Source organism: Pholcus phalangioides, unplaced genomic scaffold (assembly GCF_987345545.1).
Source record: "Pholcus phalangioides strain wild (caught in Gottingen) unplaced genomic scaffold, Ppha-v1.0 ptg000041l_1, whole genome shotgun sequence".
Taxonomy (NCBI): Eukaryota; Metazoa; Arthropoda; class Arachnida; order Araneae; family Pholcidae; genus Pholcus; species Pholcus phalangioides.
This window is the reverse complement of record NW_028301627.1, coordinates 1,137,968-1,154,160: the sequence shown is the minus strand read 5'-3', so window position 1 is coordinate 1,154,160 and position 16,193 is coordinate 1,137,968. Positions and strand designations below refer to the sequence as shown.

At 43.3% G+C, this 16,193-nt stretch overlaps 1 protein-coding gene across 1 annotated transcript in view; it reads right to left on the bottom strand.

Annotated features, from left to right (window-relative positions):
- The window catches only part of LOC149065027 (uncharacterized), an 85,355-nt gene that overhangs the window by 61,595 nt on the left and 7,567 nt on the right, over positions 1–16,193 (bottom strand). The window lies entirely within an intron of this gene.

The following is a 16,193-nucleotide window of genomic DNA, read 5'->3' as shown; positions in this document are numbered from 1 at the left end:
TTATCTTTGATTATTTATATAAGGACTATTACGATTACGGACTGATTATCTGTGGATGATGCTATATGATCACAATTTGTACGATTATTTATTCCAGATTATTTATTGTATATATGTATATCATTGTTATTTTCACATAAATTAATAAATTTCCGGATACACCCATCCCCCGGGAAAGCTTCGATATCTCTCTGAGATGGGAAGCGGGGTGTGTCCGGTCCTTCAATGTTCAATGTATATATAGTTTTGTCTTATGGATAATGCATGGATTTTAGGTCGTCCTGTATTATTATGCCGCTGTGGTGGTCGAGTGGTTATAGTGACGGACTCGCGATGCGAGGATCCGGGTTCGAACCCCACAGTGGTGGTCGGCTGAAGTTGGTTTTCTGCGGTTCCCAAATTCAAGGAGCAAATGCGAGCCGATCTCCCCGTTAAACAGTCTCGCCGCAGAGAGCAACAGTCCTACAACGATAAATCATTCAATCACAACACTTCACTCATAGTTAGAGAAAAAACTGGTGGCAGATGGCAGCACTACACATAACAAGCATTACAGAGAAACAAAAAAAAACTTCACGCCAGGTTTCACTACACGTACACGCACATTCCCGCATGTACCGATTCATTGGGGGTTCCGCGGGCGGGGGTGCATGTGTGGTGTAGCAGTAGTAGGTAGGGCCTCCAAAAAATGGCTCGGGGATCCATGATGTTCTTAAGTCAGCCACCTCCTTGGGCAATTTGCCTGTTGTGGCGTTGTATTTGTATACTTAGCCAACTATTTATTTTGAAAAGAGGTCTTCTTCTACTTTTGTAATAAATTTTCCATGTCCATCTCTTCTACATACAGTACTGTATCATGCAAAAGATGTTAAGTTTCCATTTAGTTCTAGTTTACGAAATTCGTTTATATATATATATGAGGAAAAGTACAGGTCCAAGAACTGAACCCTTAGGTACGCCCTTTTTTTACATCCAAGAATTGATCTATAATTATGCTGTGGGTCGCTGAAATAATTTGAAACTGTGTCGTGGGCCACTTGAGTGATCTGTGGATGTGTGTTTTGTGTGCACACGAAAGGTCACTTTAGTGATATGTAAATGTGCCGCGGGCCACTTGAGTGATCTGCAACTACGATGCGGGTCGCTAAAGATCTGTGAATGCGCTGTTGATCTGTTAGGTGAACTGTAAACCTTCCGTGGGTCACTTAAGTGATCTGTAAATATGCTGCGGGTTCCGTGCTTAAGTGGTCTAAAGATATGCCTTAGAGGCAACTTGAGTGAACTGTAAATATGCCGTGGACCGCTCGTGAGATCTGGGACTGTGCCATGGGCCACTTAAGCCACCTGTAAATATGTCGCTCGCCGCTGGTGGGATCTGCGACTGTGCTATGGGTCACTCTAGTAATCTATAAATATGCAGCTGGACACATAAGTGGTACGGAGTTGCTCTGGGATTGTGAATCTGCGGGCCGCTTGGGTGTTTCGGAATTGTGCTAGGATCTTTGGTTAAGATTTTCACGGCTCCTCCCCATAGTAAATTTATGGTGTGAAGGAAAAGATAGGAATTGCCCCGGGCACCTAGGCTGGAGCCTTGCTCCCCCCCCCACTCTTGTGGACCATGTTCGGGGGTCACTTGAGTGTTGTAAAACTACACCATGTGCCTCTAAAGTGCTCTTGAATTGTGCTTGCTCACAGGTCACTCAAGCGATCTGGAGCTGTGCTGCAGTTAACTTGAGTGATGTGCAACTGCACCGCGGATCACTTAAGTGATCTTCGAATGTTCCGCGGGTGATTCGGTTGGTCTGTAAATATGCCGTAGGTCCTTCAAGTGATCTGGAACTGCGTCGCGGCTCGTTTAAGAGATCCTTAAATATACCGTGGGCCCCTTAAGTGGTCTGGAAATGTGCCGCAAGTCACTTAAGAGATCTGCGAATGTGCCACTTCGTCATTTAAAAAAAAAAAAAACAGGTTCTAGGTCGCTGACAAAATCACGTGACTCCGAGGTCCACATTTGGCCCGCGGGCCATTGGTTGAACACCGCTGGTTCGGGTTCGAATACTAGAATTCGGAACTAATTGTCTTAATTGGCAGTGTAAACGGCGGTATGACGAAAAAAAAACGAGTCTATCCCGATGACGACAATCACGATGACGACAATCAAGCCGTTAGGTACGACCCGGTGACGGGCCGCGATTTAGCATCTGTCGTCCAAACGTTTAAACGGTTGGGATGAAGTGTGAGGACGACACGGAAGAGCTGTCAAGTCGAACTCCATTAGAACCAGATAACCCGTCGCGAAATGCTCAACGGTCTGATGGACACGCCATAGTGTTTAAACCGATCTGTCAAAGTAACACTTATTCACACGCATATCGAAGCCATTGGGAACGAATGAGGAACTTAAGAGAGAGCCGGATGTGTACGATTGTGATATATTTACTCGAGTCAAGCGTTGATTTCGCCAATTTGGTGATATTTATCGTCTCGTTGACCTACCTTGGTTTTCTGTTTCTTTTTTTTAAGGCAAACCCAGAAATATGCGGAGTTTGTCACTCGCATTGTGGCATCCGGAATGATGCATTTCTTGCCATTGTATAGCTCCTGCGCCTGCCCTACTGGTAGCAAAATGCTAATGCTTCGCAAGCTTTTGCCACCAATGCAGCTCTCTCACCCCAGAAATAATTTACTCCCGGTTCCGTATCACTCATAGCCTCTCACCCACTAACGAGTCCCTTCCCCTTTGACCCTAAACACTCTGGTATAACCATCGCTGGTGCCTTAGGCCGCGGACATAGTGCGGCGATCAGTAGCTACGGGAATGTATGATAGAGACTAGATCCGAAAACAATTGTACTGTTTTATCCTACACTGCACATATTCGAGAAGCGGGGACGAAAAAAAGAAAGAGGACACTGAACGAGGTGCACGACTTGAACAAACCTGTTTGTTTTTTGACCTCGATCTGCTGATTTACGCTATCTGCTTATTGGTCCGTTTCTAACTTTTTTTTCCTCTTCCGCGGAAAGGTCATCACTCTTACATTTCAGAAACTCTCCGGTCATTAGCTCTATCATCCTCCTCCTTTACTATGCGTGGACATCTATCTTTTCCTGTACTCCTATGCATTTTCGTCTTTTTAGTCGCGGTTCTCGTAACTGGTACGAGAACCGCGACTAAAAAGAAAGACTAACTGGTACCTCTTCGCTCCACTATGAGCGCAGCCTTTAGTCTCCCTTGAGCTAACCGCCATATTATCACCTATCCTTAGTCCTTATTTATTCAAAGCTCACGTGCCCTAATGATCGCTGACCCTTTACCACAGCCCTGATTTATCAATGAATTCTTCACCCTAATGACCGTTTATCGCTCATACCTTACCCGTGGGAACGCTAGAGTGAGGGATAAGCGATTATATATATATAGTCATCAGGGCAAAAGAATCGCTAAACTTCACCCTACCTCTAAAGGATGAGCGATGCTTTGCCCTATATATAATAACCGTATACTCACTTATCCCTTACGTTAGTTCTCATCCCCCCCCCCCCCACACATGGGTAAGGAATAGCAGATTCTTTGCCCTGATGGAAGTACTCGCTCATCCGTTACCCATAGGAAACGAGAGCTAGAGTGAGAGATCAGCTATTATCTGCTGGCCCAAGTGGCGTGGTGGTAAGATGCTTGTCTACCACCGTGAAGGTTACCGTCACGGTCCAGCACCTCCTAGAGATAGAAGGCCTCCGCAGTCTGCTTTTGACGTCAGTAAGTAGTCCATTTTCCCTCAGATTATTCAGGGGAAAAAAAATTACCTGCTCGTGCCAGTATCATCGTTGTGAGGAAAAAAAAAGATCAGAATTGGCGATTTCTATGCCCCACATTCAATCACGATGCTGTATTTGCGATCCAATCAGGAAGATTCTACGCCAAAATAAGAAGAAACGAAATAGGATGCTGTGTTTCAAAATGTGACAAACTTGCTAGGTAGTCTGAATGACGTTTATGGCAAACAGTTCAGAGGCCTTCTATCTCTAGGAGGCCTCTGCACGGTCCCAGGTTCAAATCCGAGGGAGGATATACATAAGATATTTTCCCCTAACGAACTTGAGGTGACATTGACAGATAGCGCCTTCATTTCCAACCCATCTCATTAATGGCAATATAGCGATATGGCCAGAGTTGGTGTTTGGTGACGTAGCAAATACGCCTCTGCTCTCACTACGGCAACAGTGGTGTAAATAATCAGATGGATTGTGTAATTCCTATCGATCACTAGTTACACGGATGCCGATATCCTCTATTCCGGGTGACGTCCCCCTCCTGGGAGCCGTGGCTTACAGTTTGAGAAACGCTGGATCGGACCTTAGAGCACTTCCACCCCCTAGTTCGAAGATTAGGTTTCAATACAAGTATATATGTATTTTAGATTGAAGGTGTCTCCATAATCATTATAGCCGCCTAATGATTATAATTAGCACGCTACCTCGTCCAAATGAGCAAGAGTCAGTGTGTGTGTGTATCAGACACGAATTTTCCTTCTTCCAAGAGGGAACAGTGATCAACTACAGTCAGTTGGAATGTCTCGCGTAGGATTCAAGGACCTCTCCGCAGATGAAGGTCACTGTTTGGATTGAAAACACGTGAAGGTTATCGTTGCGGTATCTATCCTTTGAATAAAGGTGTTGCGAAACCTCCAGTCGAAGGCGACGTTATCGGAATCATTCTCCTATTCATTCCCTTGACATAGACAAGCTGGATTGGGTCATCTGAGAAAACGACCCTATGGCGGGAGAGACACCAACACGTTATTGACTCTTCAAGGGACACAAACTACAGATATCCATGGAGGGTCAAGAACGTCCGCAAGTGGACACGGAGAGGAATGGGAAAAAGGACCATCCCTGGTACACATCAGATGCACAGCTATCTTGGACACCATGGGCTATTGGGGACCAGAACAAACTTGCCGTAATTTATGTCAATTGCAATTAAATTTTATCATGAGCTCTTCATGACTCTAGAGCAGACATCTTCAACCCGTTGCTCGCGAGCACCACGGTGCTCTTTGAAGCACCTAGAGAGATCGATGCCCGTGTCTGATTTCGTGTTCGCGAGCACTTGATCAACGTTCCAAGTAAACACCTTGTACAAATTGCATTGAAATCATCTCGATTTCACGCATTGTTGGTACGTCAAGCTTGTCGTAAGGGTGTTCTTTTGATGATGGGTACAAGCGGTGCTCGCGACAGGAAAAAGGTTGAAGATCTCTGCCCTAGGGAGACTCTGAGCCGCGCAGTTATGTCAAGAACGTGTTTTAGTTCTCCGGAGCCAAAACATGCAGGTCGATCAGGGGGTTCTTAATCTTCTGTGTTCTACGGACCCTGTGTGTCAATAAAGTTATAGGCCAAAGGTTCTCACACTTTTGTCATTCGCGGCTCCCTCACCCAATTCATAACTCATGTCTGCGGCTCTCCTGAATATTTTAGAGAGTACACAGGTTCTCAAACTTTTTACACTCGAAGCGCCCCTTTTACCCCAATCAACGCTTATCCGTGGCTCCCCTGAGCATTTTACCAAAGGATTTCTTTGAAAAACCTTTGTCGGGCCGCCGCTCCATGGCTACCCTGACAAAGGTTGGTTGCAACCCTAGGAGCCGCGACACACATTTTGAGAAACACTGTTATAGCCCAATAAGATGAAGGACTAAGGCCCCTTTCTTAATAATAATATTTAGCACATAATAATGTAAAACTTTAAGCTAGTAATAGTTTTCTCATCCAAGTTCACGGACCTCTTGGAACCTCTCCCAGGACCCTGGTATAAAGACTGAGATAGGAGAACGACATGTAAAACGTATATATATATTTGCAGTGAAATCTTAATAAGTGTGGACGAACAGGGGCTACAAATCATCGAAGAATTTTATTTCAATTCTATTTTCGTTTCATTTTTTTGTTCACAATTTTGATAACACCTTTTCAGGTGCCCCAAATATTGTTTGGGGCCCCGGACCCTCGATCCCATACCGAACAAAATGATTCGAACCAATATAATCATTTCCCGGCCGGGTCCGCACACTGGTGCGGATCCAGTGTGTGACTTAATGCGTAGGTTCGTTGGACTGCACCGTACTTTACGTGAAAAAACAAATTTTGGCCCCCTCCGCGGCTATCGAAAGACTGAATACTGACAAAATAAGCCAAATAACATTATAAGCATACGCCGCCCATATTTCATCGCTAATTATCAGAAAAATACTACCATAAATAAATGAAGTTGCCAACTATTGCATAAATCACAAATATCGCCAATTGGTGGCAAACGAAGCATTACTAGAGATTGCAGTGGATTAAAATGAGTTCCACGATATAAAACGTTCAAAACATGACAAATATGTGACAGGAATATCCTTATCCTTATAACTGTAATTATCATAATATAATTTATGAGATGAAAAATAATTTCAATCAAGAATAAAAAATTCGAGTAGGCTTCGTTAAAAATACATCAGAGATCGGGACATACAACGGCCCACCGCTTATAAGAATCAACGGTTACATGAATCAACCGCTTGTAAGAATCAAATCGACGGAACAAAACTTTGTTTCAACGTGAAAAATCATCGATTCAAGAATCAACCATTTATAAGGATCAAAATGGGCGAACAAAACGTGATTCTTATAAGCTGTATTTACAAATTTGGTCGAGATGACCAAAAATTGCATGGAGTTACGGGAATGTCCCGGGAAATACGGGATGTATGGTCACATCATTACAGCGCCAATTTTTTCACCAAAATGTAACCAGTAGCAGTCTTTCCATAAAGGACGCGTCACGGACCTTTTATACCTCCCCCTTCCCCGAACGATGTTATCGACCATAACCTCTTCTTCAAGAAAGAAGGACCTTTTGCTATTGAAGGACCTTTGGCCTCCTCCAGCAAAGAGGTATTTGGGACAAACATTACGTGGGAAGAAACGCTATAAGAGTCCGAGACATCTTTCTTAAGACGACGTGTTTTAAAACAACTGGTTTCTTCTTGAGAAAAGCGTAACAAAAGAATAAAATAAAATGAAACGCTCTTTTTTGATGAGAAAATTACATTGTTAAGAAACGTCCATTCAAATACGAAGCAGGAAGAGTATTTACATAATAAATGCGCCAAAAACATCCGAAGAAAGAAATGTGTTTATTTTATTTTATTTTTTTTGTGGTCGGTATGCATCTTTCTTTGATGGAGATTAGCGTCGATTTGTGTTTGGCCACCGTGTGGCGCTGCTTCCTCCTCCTCCTCTCCTGTTAGTTTGGATGAGGTCAAAAGGTGCTTTGGTACTTTCTTCCCCCCCCCCCTTTGATTGGGATTAACGTTTATGCATGTCAAAATGGGAACGGTGGCGCGTGGATTTTAATATCTCCGTATCAAACATTGATTGAAACCACTTAAGAGTTCTGGGATTTGGTCAATACAATCGGGAAGATATGTTGGAAACCATTCTATCCAGTATATCCATGCATAAGTATATCCAGTATATCTAAAAGAGGAAAATACTGATTTTTTTTTTTGGAATTTCTGTATTTGCCATTGTTGCCCTTTCCTGAATTTGAGTCCTCCTTCCTTTTATTTGAATTTCTGTTCCTCCTAGCCCTTTTAAGAACTTTTCTCCCCCTCCCCGTTTTGGCCTTTTCTAAATCCCCCATTTGTCCTTTTTTAAATTTTTCTCCCCTTTTTAGTCTTTTGTTTCCCTTTTTGGACTTTTCCAATTTGTCTCTTTTTGCTCTTTTTTCTAAAATATCCTCTCTCTTTAATCTTTCTGAATTTTCCTCCCCTTTCGGATCCTTTTCGGAATTTTCCCCCTTTGGTCTTTTCTTCCCCCTTTTACAAATACAAATACAACAGGCAAATTGCCCAACGAGGTGGCTGACTTAAGAACATCATGGATCCCCGAGCCATTTTTTGGAGGCCCAACCTACTACTACACCACACATGCACCCCGCCCGCGGAACCCCCAACGAATCGGTACATGCGGGAATGTGCGTGTACGTGTAGTGAAACCTGACGTGAAGTTTTTTTTCTCCGTAATGCTTGTTATAGTGTAGTGCTGCCATCTGCCACCAGTTTTTCTAACTATGAGTGAAGTGTTACGATTGAATGATTTATCGTTGTAGGACTGTGGCTCTCTGTGGCGAGACTTTTTCACGGGGAGATCGGCTCGCATTTGCGCCTTGAAGTTGGGAACCACAGAAAACCAACTTCAGCTGACCACCACGGTGGGGTTCGAACCCGGATCCTCGCATCGCGAGTCCGTCACTATAACCACTCGACCACCACAGCGGCAAAATTGTTCTGCCCGTTTTGGTCTTTTCTGAAATATTCTCTGTTTTTATTCTTTTCTGAATTTTTGTCCCCTTTTGATTATTTATATGCATATTGCAACCCCCCCCCCTTCCCCCATTTTTTCAGAATTCCTGCCTCCGTGCCCTTTTATGATTTTCTGCCCTCTTGGCACTTCTTTGAATTGCGCTTTTCGCCCTTCTTCAACATTTCTGTTCTCTTGATCTTTTCTGAATTTTTCTCCCCGTTCGGCCTTTGCTAAGTTTCTGTTCCCATTTGGTTCGTTTTCCTCTGGATTGCAATCTTCCCCCTTTTCAGAATTTCCGCCCCCGTCCCACTGCCACCACTGTGCCTTTTTATGGATTTCTGCCCTCTCGGATTCTTCTCAGAATTAAACCCCCCAGCCCTTCAGAATTTCTGCCCCCCCCTCTCCGGAATTTTTCTAAATTTTCCCTCTTTTGGCCTTTTGTGTATTTTTCTCGTAACTGCACTTTTTCTGAACTGCACTCCTGCCCTTCTTTTTTCATAAATCTGCCCCAACCACTCCTTTACGAATTTCTGCGCCCTGGTTCTTTTCTAAATTGCCACTCCTTGCCCTGATTGCTGCTTTCCTGACCCTTTCCTGAAACCCTCTTCCCACTTGCCATTTTCAGAATTTCTGCCCTTGTTCGAAATTCTCTGAATTTCTACACCACCTCACCATTTCGGATCTTCCGTCCACTTTAGAGCTTTCTAGTTTACACCCCCCTCCCGCTTCCGGGACATCCCCCTATTCGGAATTATTGTCTACTTTGTCCGATCCAGCTTCTTTCCAGAGAAGCAATATGTACTGTTGAAGTGGAAACTAATTTTGTGGGTCCCGTGCGATACCGGATGGATGATAGCCGAGGACTCACAAATCCAAGGATCACCACTGAACATACACCTCCCTTTCACTGTCACGCGGAAATGTCCATTCAAAAGCTAAAACATCTGAGAAAGTATAATGAATTCGTCAAATGAAATCGATCCTCCATGATCAATTTCAGTGATAACCGCGGGAAGGGAATTACCAAGAGGAAGAAGAACCAAGGCAGACCGAGACATTGACCTGGTATCCACAACAGAGGAAAACCAATCGAAAAACGGCATCTGTATCGCCGTTAAAATAACCACCTGGGGGGGAAAAAAAGGGACAATAATAATCAATCAATACGAGAAATATCGATACAGTGAACATCCATATTTTTTCTGCTTCTATTTCTATTATGGCCTGACCGTCAACCAGAAGGCCATTCCCGACGATGAGTCAATGACTTTTTCACGGTCCGTTTATGACCGCGTGGGAAAAAAAGAAATGCTTCATTTTTTATTTTTATTTTCTGGTTACCGATTGGCAACAAGAACGATCCTATCATCAGCTGGAAGTTACAGGAAACTAGTGACATGGTTTTTCTCTCGTTTATGAGGAAGCTCGTGTATTTCTTTCAGCGAGACATCTTCCACAACGATTAGGACAGACCAGTGCTTCTTCAACCTTATTTTATCCCGTGGCGCCCCCTTTGGAGCAAGCAAATTTTCTTCTTGTGGCCTCATGTCTCGTGAAGTCGTCCCCCATCGTATATCATCCAGGTGGGAGGCCCTATCTATTGATTAAATTAAATTTAGTCAAAATTGAATTTGCAATGAACAAAAAATTGCGTAAACAAAGGTTGATTTATGTGACGTGGGAATTCCACGTCACTGAATATCCACAAATCGGATTCACAACGTCTCTGGCATGACGTGAAATCACGTCACGTCAGTGTAATGTGTTTCGGCCTTAAGATCGTTGACGAAATTACTAGAAAATTCACGAAACCAGCCCCGCGGATACACTTTAGTAAATATTACAGAGAGGCCACTCAAAGAAGTGTAGTCATACCCCAATAATCTCACTGAAGATCAAACGATTACCAAGAAGTTAAACCTATCAACCATAGACGTGCCTACTAAAAACTTTGGTTTCAAGGCCCCTAAAGATGCTATACCACAGAATAAACAATGGGGCATTTATTACATTCTATGTGGTGACTTCCATCTTGGTTATATAGAACACACAAGGAGACCCATAGAAGCAAGATAAAATGACACACTCACAGTGCCAAGAATCAAGAACGTGGAAAATCGACAAGCGCCGCTCACTGTTGGCAAGAGGGCCATAGATTTCAATTTCAGGAAGCGAGAGTTTTTCACAAAGTAAAGACCACAGCTGATTTAGACTTCTACGAAGGCACTTATATTCGGGCCTTCAAAAATGTACCAGCGAACGACAGTAAACCTACACGACTGACCGCAACGCCATGGCTTAGATTCATTACGAGAGGGAACTCTAAGAGAAAATCCAAATAGACAAATTGGGCAGCTTCATTTCGCAAGCGGCAAATCAGGGCGCTGCATTAGGATTATTAGTCTTACACGCGGGCTCTCAGCTTCATTCTGACCGCGACGTTTGAAGTGAACAGACGGTTTTTTTTCCCGCTGAGCGCGAGAGTTAAGATTTGGTATCCAACCCAATCCGAGGGCGGATCCTCGGTCAGCGTGATGGTTAAATTTTTCCCTCTTATGACGATACCCATTGTGTGTCGAAATATATTAAGAGTTATTGTATTTTTCGTATATTTGTCTTATTCGTTGTTGATTTCTTAGTACCACTGATCAAGCCGACCAAATGAAGAGAGTCGGCGCGACTAGGTGTTAGTTCAGCCGACATCTAGTCTTCATTTAATCTAATCAGTTTTACTACATCACTAGGCGTTCTGGATTAGAACTGCAACTGCTAACTTAGGCCCAGAACTGCAGCTCTCGGCATAACGGCATGTACAGGCACTCCTCGACTCAGTCGTCCATAAGTCAAAATCACCGCTAATTTGGCGTCATTTCTCTAAGGTAGGATCAGAAACAGAAAGGCAGGTCAATATTATCCACCTATAAATTTCCAAAAATCTCTCGGTTCGTAACTCGAAAAATCCGTTTGTCGGGATAAGGGAGCGGCTATATTTTTGATTTCAGTACCACTATCAAGTCAGATGTTGCGGTCGCTCCGGTACCACACCCGCTCGACTCATTGGGCGACGACGAAAAAAAAACCGAACTGAAACCGAAATCGACCTTCAGATCCGACTTACGTATTCGATGTGTCATGTGATGAGTCAACATCCCATCGTCCAATTAACTGGTACCGGAAGCACCATTTGCAGAACCCTTTCACTTTGAGAAAGGCACCAGGTCGGGCACCCTTTCATCAGGATCTCTGAGCAGGGCGTCAACGACATAAGAATAAGGCGTTTTTTACGAGGAAAATAAATTTAAAAATAAGGCGTTTTTTCATACACGCGCAAAAAAAAAAATACACATGGCGGTACTCTTTAGGCGTCGTCGTCCTCCTCAAGCGGTAATAATAATAATAACGGCACAATAAAAAAAATAAGACAGGGAAAGTGTCGCCGAGTCCCGCGAAATCCCGTCCGTATTACGAATTCAACTCGCGTTCGTTGTAACGGGGTAAAAAAAAAAAAACCACTTTCATACACCGACACACATTTACATGGAAAAACGTCCGTAATTTCGGTGTTTTTTTGTTCGCTTCTGATTTATTCATGGTGTGTTTATTTATATCTACACATATGCCTGTATTGTAACATGGGGTCGTTAAACTGATCGCCATCTTGAAATTTTTTTATTTTCGTGGGAAGAAAATTCTTTTCGTTTTAACGAGCGGAGGCAAAAAAATCGACCCGGAGAAATAGATGAAATTACGTCGAATAAGATAGGAAACATCTCGGTTACATTGAGTTTGAACGCACTTTCACATCTAATATTCCGTGGTTTCAAACATTTCATGCTTCGAATACCCCCTGGAAATATGCAGGGAGCTTACTCGCCCTCCCTAGACATGCGTACGGGACGTTTTTTTGCTAGAAATGGTTGTGTTTACTGTGTTCAATGGCTGTGTTAAATACTTGGGTTGTGTTTCTAAAAATGCGTAGGCAGCGTGATCATCCCTAGACGTCCGAATTACCAGAAATGCGTGGCAGCTTGCAAACCCTTAGACATTACTACGAGCCGAAGCGCATTCCTAGAAATGCTTGGAAAGCTTGCTCGTCCCCTTTCTCTCAGACATGTTTGTGACATGCGAGTATTCCTAGAAATGCGTGGAAGCTTGCTTATCCCCAGACGTGTTAATTCCTACAAATGAGTGGAAGCTTGCTTATCCCCAGACGTGTTAATTCCTAGAAATGCGTGGAAGCTTGCTTATCCCCAGACGTGTTAATTCCTAGAAATGCGTGGAAGCTTGCTTATCCCCAGACGTGTTAATTCCTAGAAATGCGTGGAAGCTTGCTTATATCCCAGACGTGTTAATTCCTAGAAATGCGTGGAAGCTTGCTTATCCCCAGACGTGTTAATTCCCACAAATGAGTGGAAGCTTGCTTATCCCCAGACGTGTTAATTCCTAGAAATGCGTGGAAGCTTGCTTATCCCCAGACGTGTTAATTCCTACAAATGAGTGGAAGCTTGCTTATCCCCAGACGTGTTAATTCCTAGAAACGCGTGGAAGCTTGCTTATATCCCAGACGTGTTAATTCCTAGAAATGCGTGGAAGCCTGATTATCCCCAGACGTGTTAATTCCTAGAAATACGTGGAAGCTTGCTTATCCCCAGACGTGTTAATTCCTAGAAATGCGTGGAAGCTTGCTTATCCCCAGACGTGTTAATTCCTAGAAATGCGTGGAAGCTTTCTTATCCCCAGACGTGTTAATTCCTAGAAATGCGTGAAAGCTTGATTATCCCCAGACGTGTTAATTCCTAGAAATGCGTGAAAGCTTGCTTATCCACAGACGTGTTAATTCCTAGAAATGCGTGGAAGCTTGCTTATCCCCAGACGTGTTAATTCCCACAAATGAGTGGAAGCTTGCTTATCCCCAGACGTGTTAATTCCTAGAAATGCGTGGAAGCTTGCTTATCCCCAGACGTGTTAATTCCTAGAAATGCGTGGAAGCTTGCTTATCCCCAGACGTGTTAATTCCTAGAAATGCGTGAAAGCTTGATTATCCCCAGACGTGTTAATTCCTAGAAATGCGTGGAAGCTTGCTTATATCCCAGACGTGTTAATTCCTAGAAATGCGTGGAAGCTTGCTTATCCCCAGATGTGTTAATTCCCACAAATGAGTGGAAGCTTGCTTATCCCCAGACGTGTTAATTCCTAGAAATGCGTGGAAGCTTGCTTATCCCCAGACGTGTTAATTCCTAGAAACGCGTGGAAGCTTGCTTATATCCCAGACGTGTTAATTCCTAGAAATGCGTGGAAGCCTGATTATCCCCAGACGTGTTAATTCCTAGAAATACGTGGAAGCTTGCTTATCCCCAGACGTGTTAATTCCTAGAAATGCGTGGAAGCTTGCTTATCCCCAGACGTGTTAATTCCTAGAAATGCGTGGAAGCTTTCTTATCCCCAGACGTGTTAATTCCTAGAAATGCGTGAAAGCTTGATTATCCCCAGACGTGTTAATTCCTAGAAATGCGTGGAAGCTTGCTTATCCCCAGACGTGTTAATTCCTACAAATGAGTGGAAGCTTGCTTATCCCCAGACGTGTTAATTCCTAGAAACGCGTGGAAGCTTGCTTATATCCCAGACGTGTTAATTCCTAGAAATGCGTGGAAGCTTGCTTATCCCCAGACGTGTTAATTCCTAGAAATGCGTGGAAGCTTGCTTATCCCCAGACGTGTTAATTCCTAGAAATGCGTGAAAGCTTGATTATCCCCAGACGTGTTAATTCCTAGAAATGCGTGGAAGCTTGCTTATATCCCAGACGTGTTAATTCCTAGAAATGCGTGGAAGCTTGCTTATCCCCAGACGTGTTAATTCCCACAAATGAGTGGAAGCTTGCTTATCCCCAGACGTGTTAATTCCTAGAAATGCGTGGAAGCTTGCTTATCCCCAGACGTGTTAATTCCTACAAATGAGTGGAAGCTTGCTTATCCCCAGACGTGTTAATTCCTAGAAACGCGTGGAAGCTTGCTTATATCCCAGACGTGTTAATTCCTAGAAATGCGTGGAAGCCTGATTATCCCCAGACGTGTTAATTCCTAGAAATACGTGGAAGCTTGCTTATCCCCAGACGTGTTAATTCCTAGAAATGCGTGGAAGCTTGCTTATCCCCAGACGTGTTAATTCCTAGAAATGCGTGGAAGCTTTCTTATCCCCAGACGTGTTAATTCCTAGAAATGCGTGAAAGCTTGATTATCCCCAGACGTGTTAATTCCTAGAAATGCGTGGAAGCTTGCTTATCCCCAGACGTGTTAATTCCTACAAATGAGTGGAAGCTTGCTTATCCCCAGACGTGTTAATTCCTAGAAACGCGTGGAAGCTTGCTTATATCCCAGACGTGTTAATTCCTAGAAATGCGTGGAAGCTTGCTTATCCCCAGACGTGTTAATTCCTAGAAATGCGTGAAAGCTTGATTATCCCCAGACGTGTTAATTCCTAGAAATGCGTGGAAGCTTGCTTATCCCTTAGACATGTATACGAGGCGTGCGAGTATTTGATAATTGTTCATTTAGCTTGGAAACCCCCTCCCCCCCAGACATGCGTAAGGGGCGAGCGTATTCTTATAAATGCTGGGGAAGCTTGCTACCCCTCCTCCCCCATTCCCCAGACATATATGCGAGGTGCGAGTACTTCTATAGAAATGCTTACTTACTCCCTAGGCATGAATACGATGCGTACATATTCCTACAAATATGTTCGAAAATTGCTTACTCCCCCAAACACACACATGCATACGAGGCATGCATGTTCTTAAAAATGTTTAGGAAGATTTTTTTACCTTCTGGACATGCTTACGAGGCGTGCATATTCCTACAAATGCTTTCGAAGATTGCTTACCTTTCCTGGACATGCACACTGTGGTGTATGTACTCGGCCCTAGAAATGCATATGAGGCGTGCTTATTCTTAATGTTTAGGAAAATCTTCTACCTTCTAGAGACATGCATACGACGCATGCGTATTCCAAGAAATGCATAATAAGTTTGCTATTCCTTCCCCTTCCAGGACATGCATACAAATACAAATGCAAGGTCACAACAGGCGAAATGCCCAACGAGGTGGCTGAGAAAAAGATGCCCATAAAAATATGGATGTCATATGTTTCAAAAATACAGCAACCCAATTACAAACTGAAGTTATAAACAATATATACACATGATAAAATATTATACAATGCCCATAAAGAATACCTATGGTTGTCTTATTCTAAGAATGGATAGAGCTTCTCGATTTACCCCAACATGTTTATCGTATTTCTTCTTAAACGTGTCAATTGTGTTACAATTTACTACCTCCGGATATGCTGTTCCATTTATTAACAGCCCTATTAAAGAAAAATTTCCTGCGACACCATAACCTCGCATTGTCCCTTACCAACTGATACTGGTGTCCCCTTGTAAAAGCAGTCGATTGACGATGCAATAATAATTCATGGTCCATCCCATCCATCCCTTTAAAAATTTTGAATACTTCGATCATATCTCCCCGATACCTGCGTTCATCCAATGTAAACATATTTAAAAAATGAAACCTCTCTTCATAACTCAACAATAAGGACACGCGTAGCTCTTCTCTGCGCCCCTTCAACCAAGTCTATGTCCCATTGTAGGTATGGTCTCCAAAACCTTACAGCATACTCCAGTCCAGGACGAACTAAGCCTCGAAACGAGACGTGCATATTCTTAGAACTTCTCGGGAAGCTTTCTTACTCCTAGCAAAGCATACGAAGTGCATGTTCCTTCTTTAGGAGACACGATATTCATTCCTCATTCTCATCTTGCCCAGCTATTGGAATGTGTAG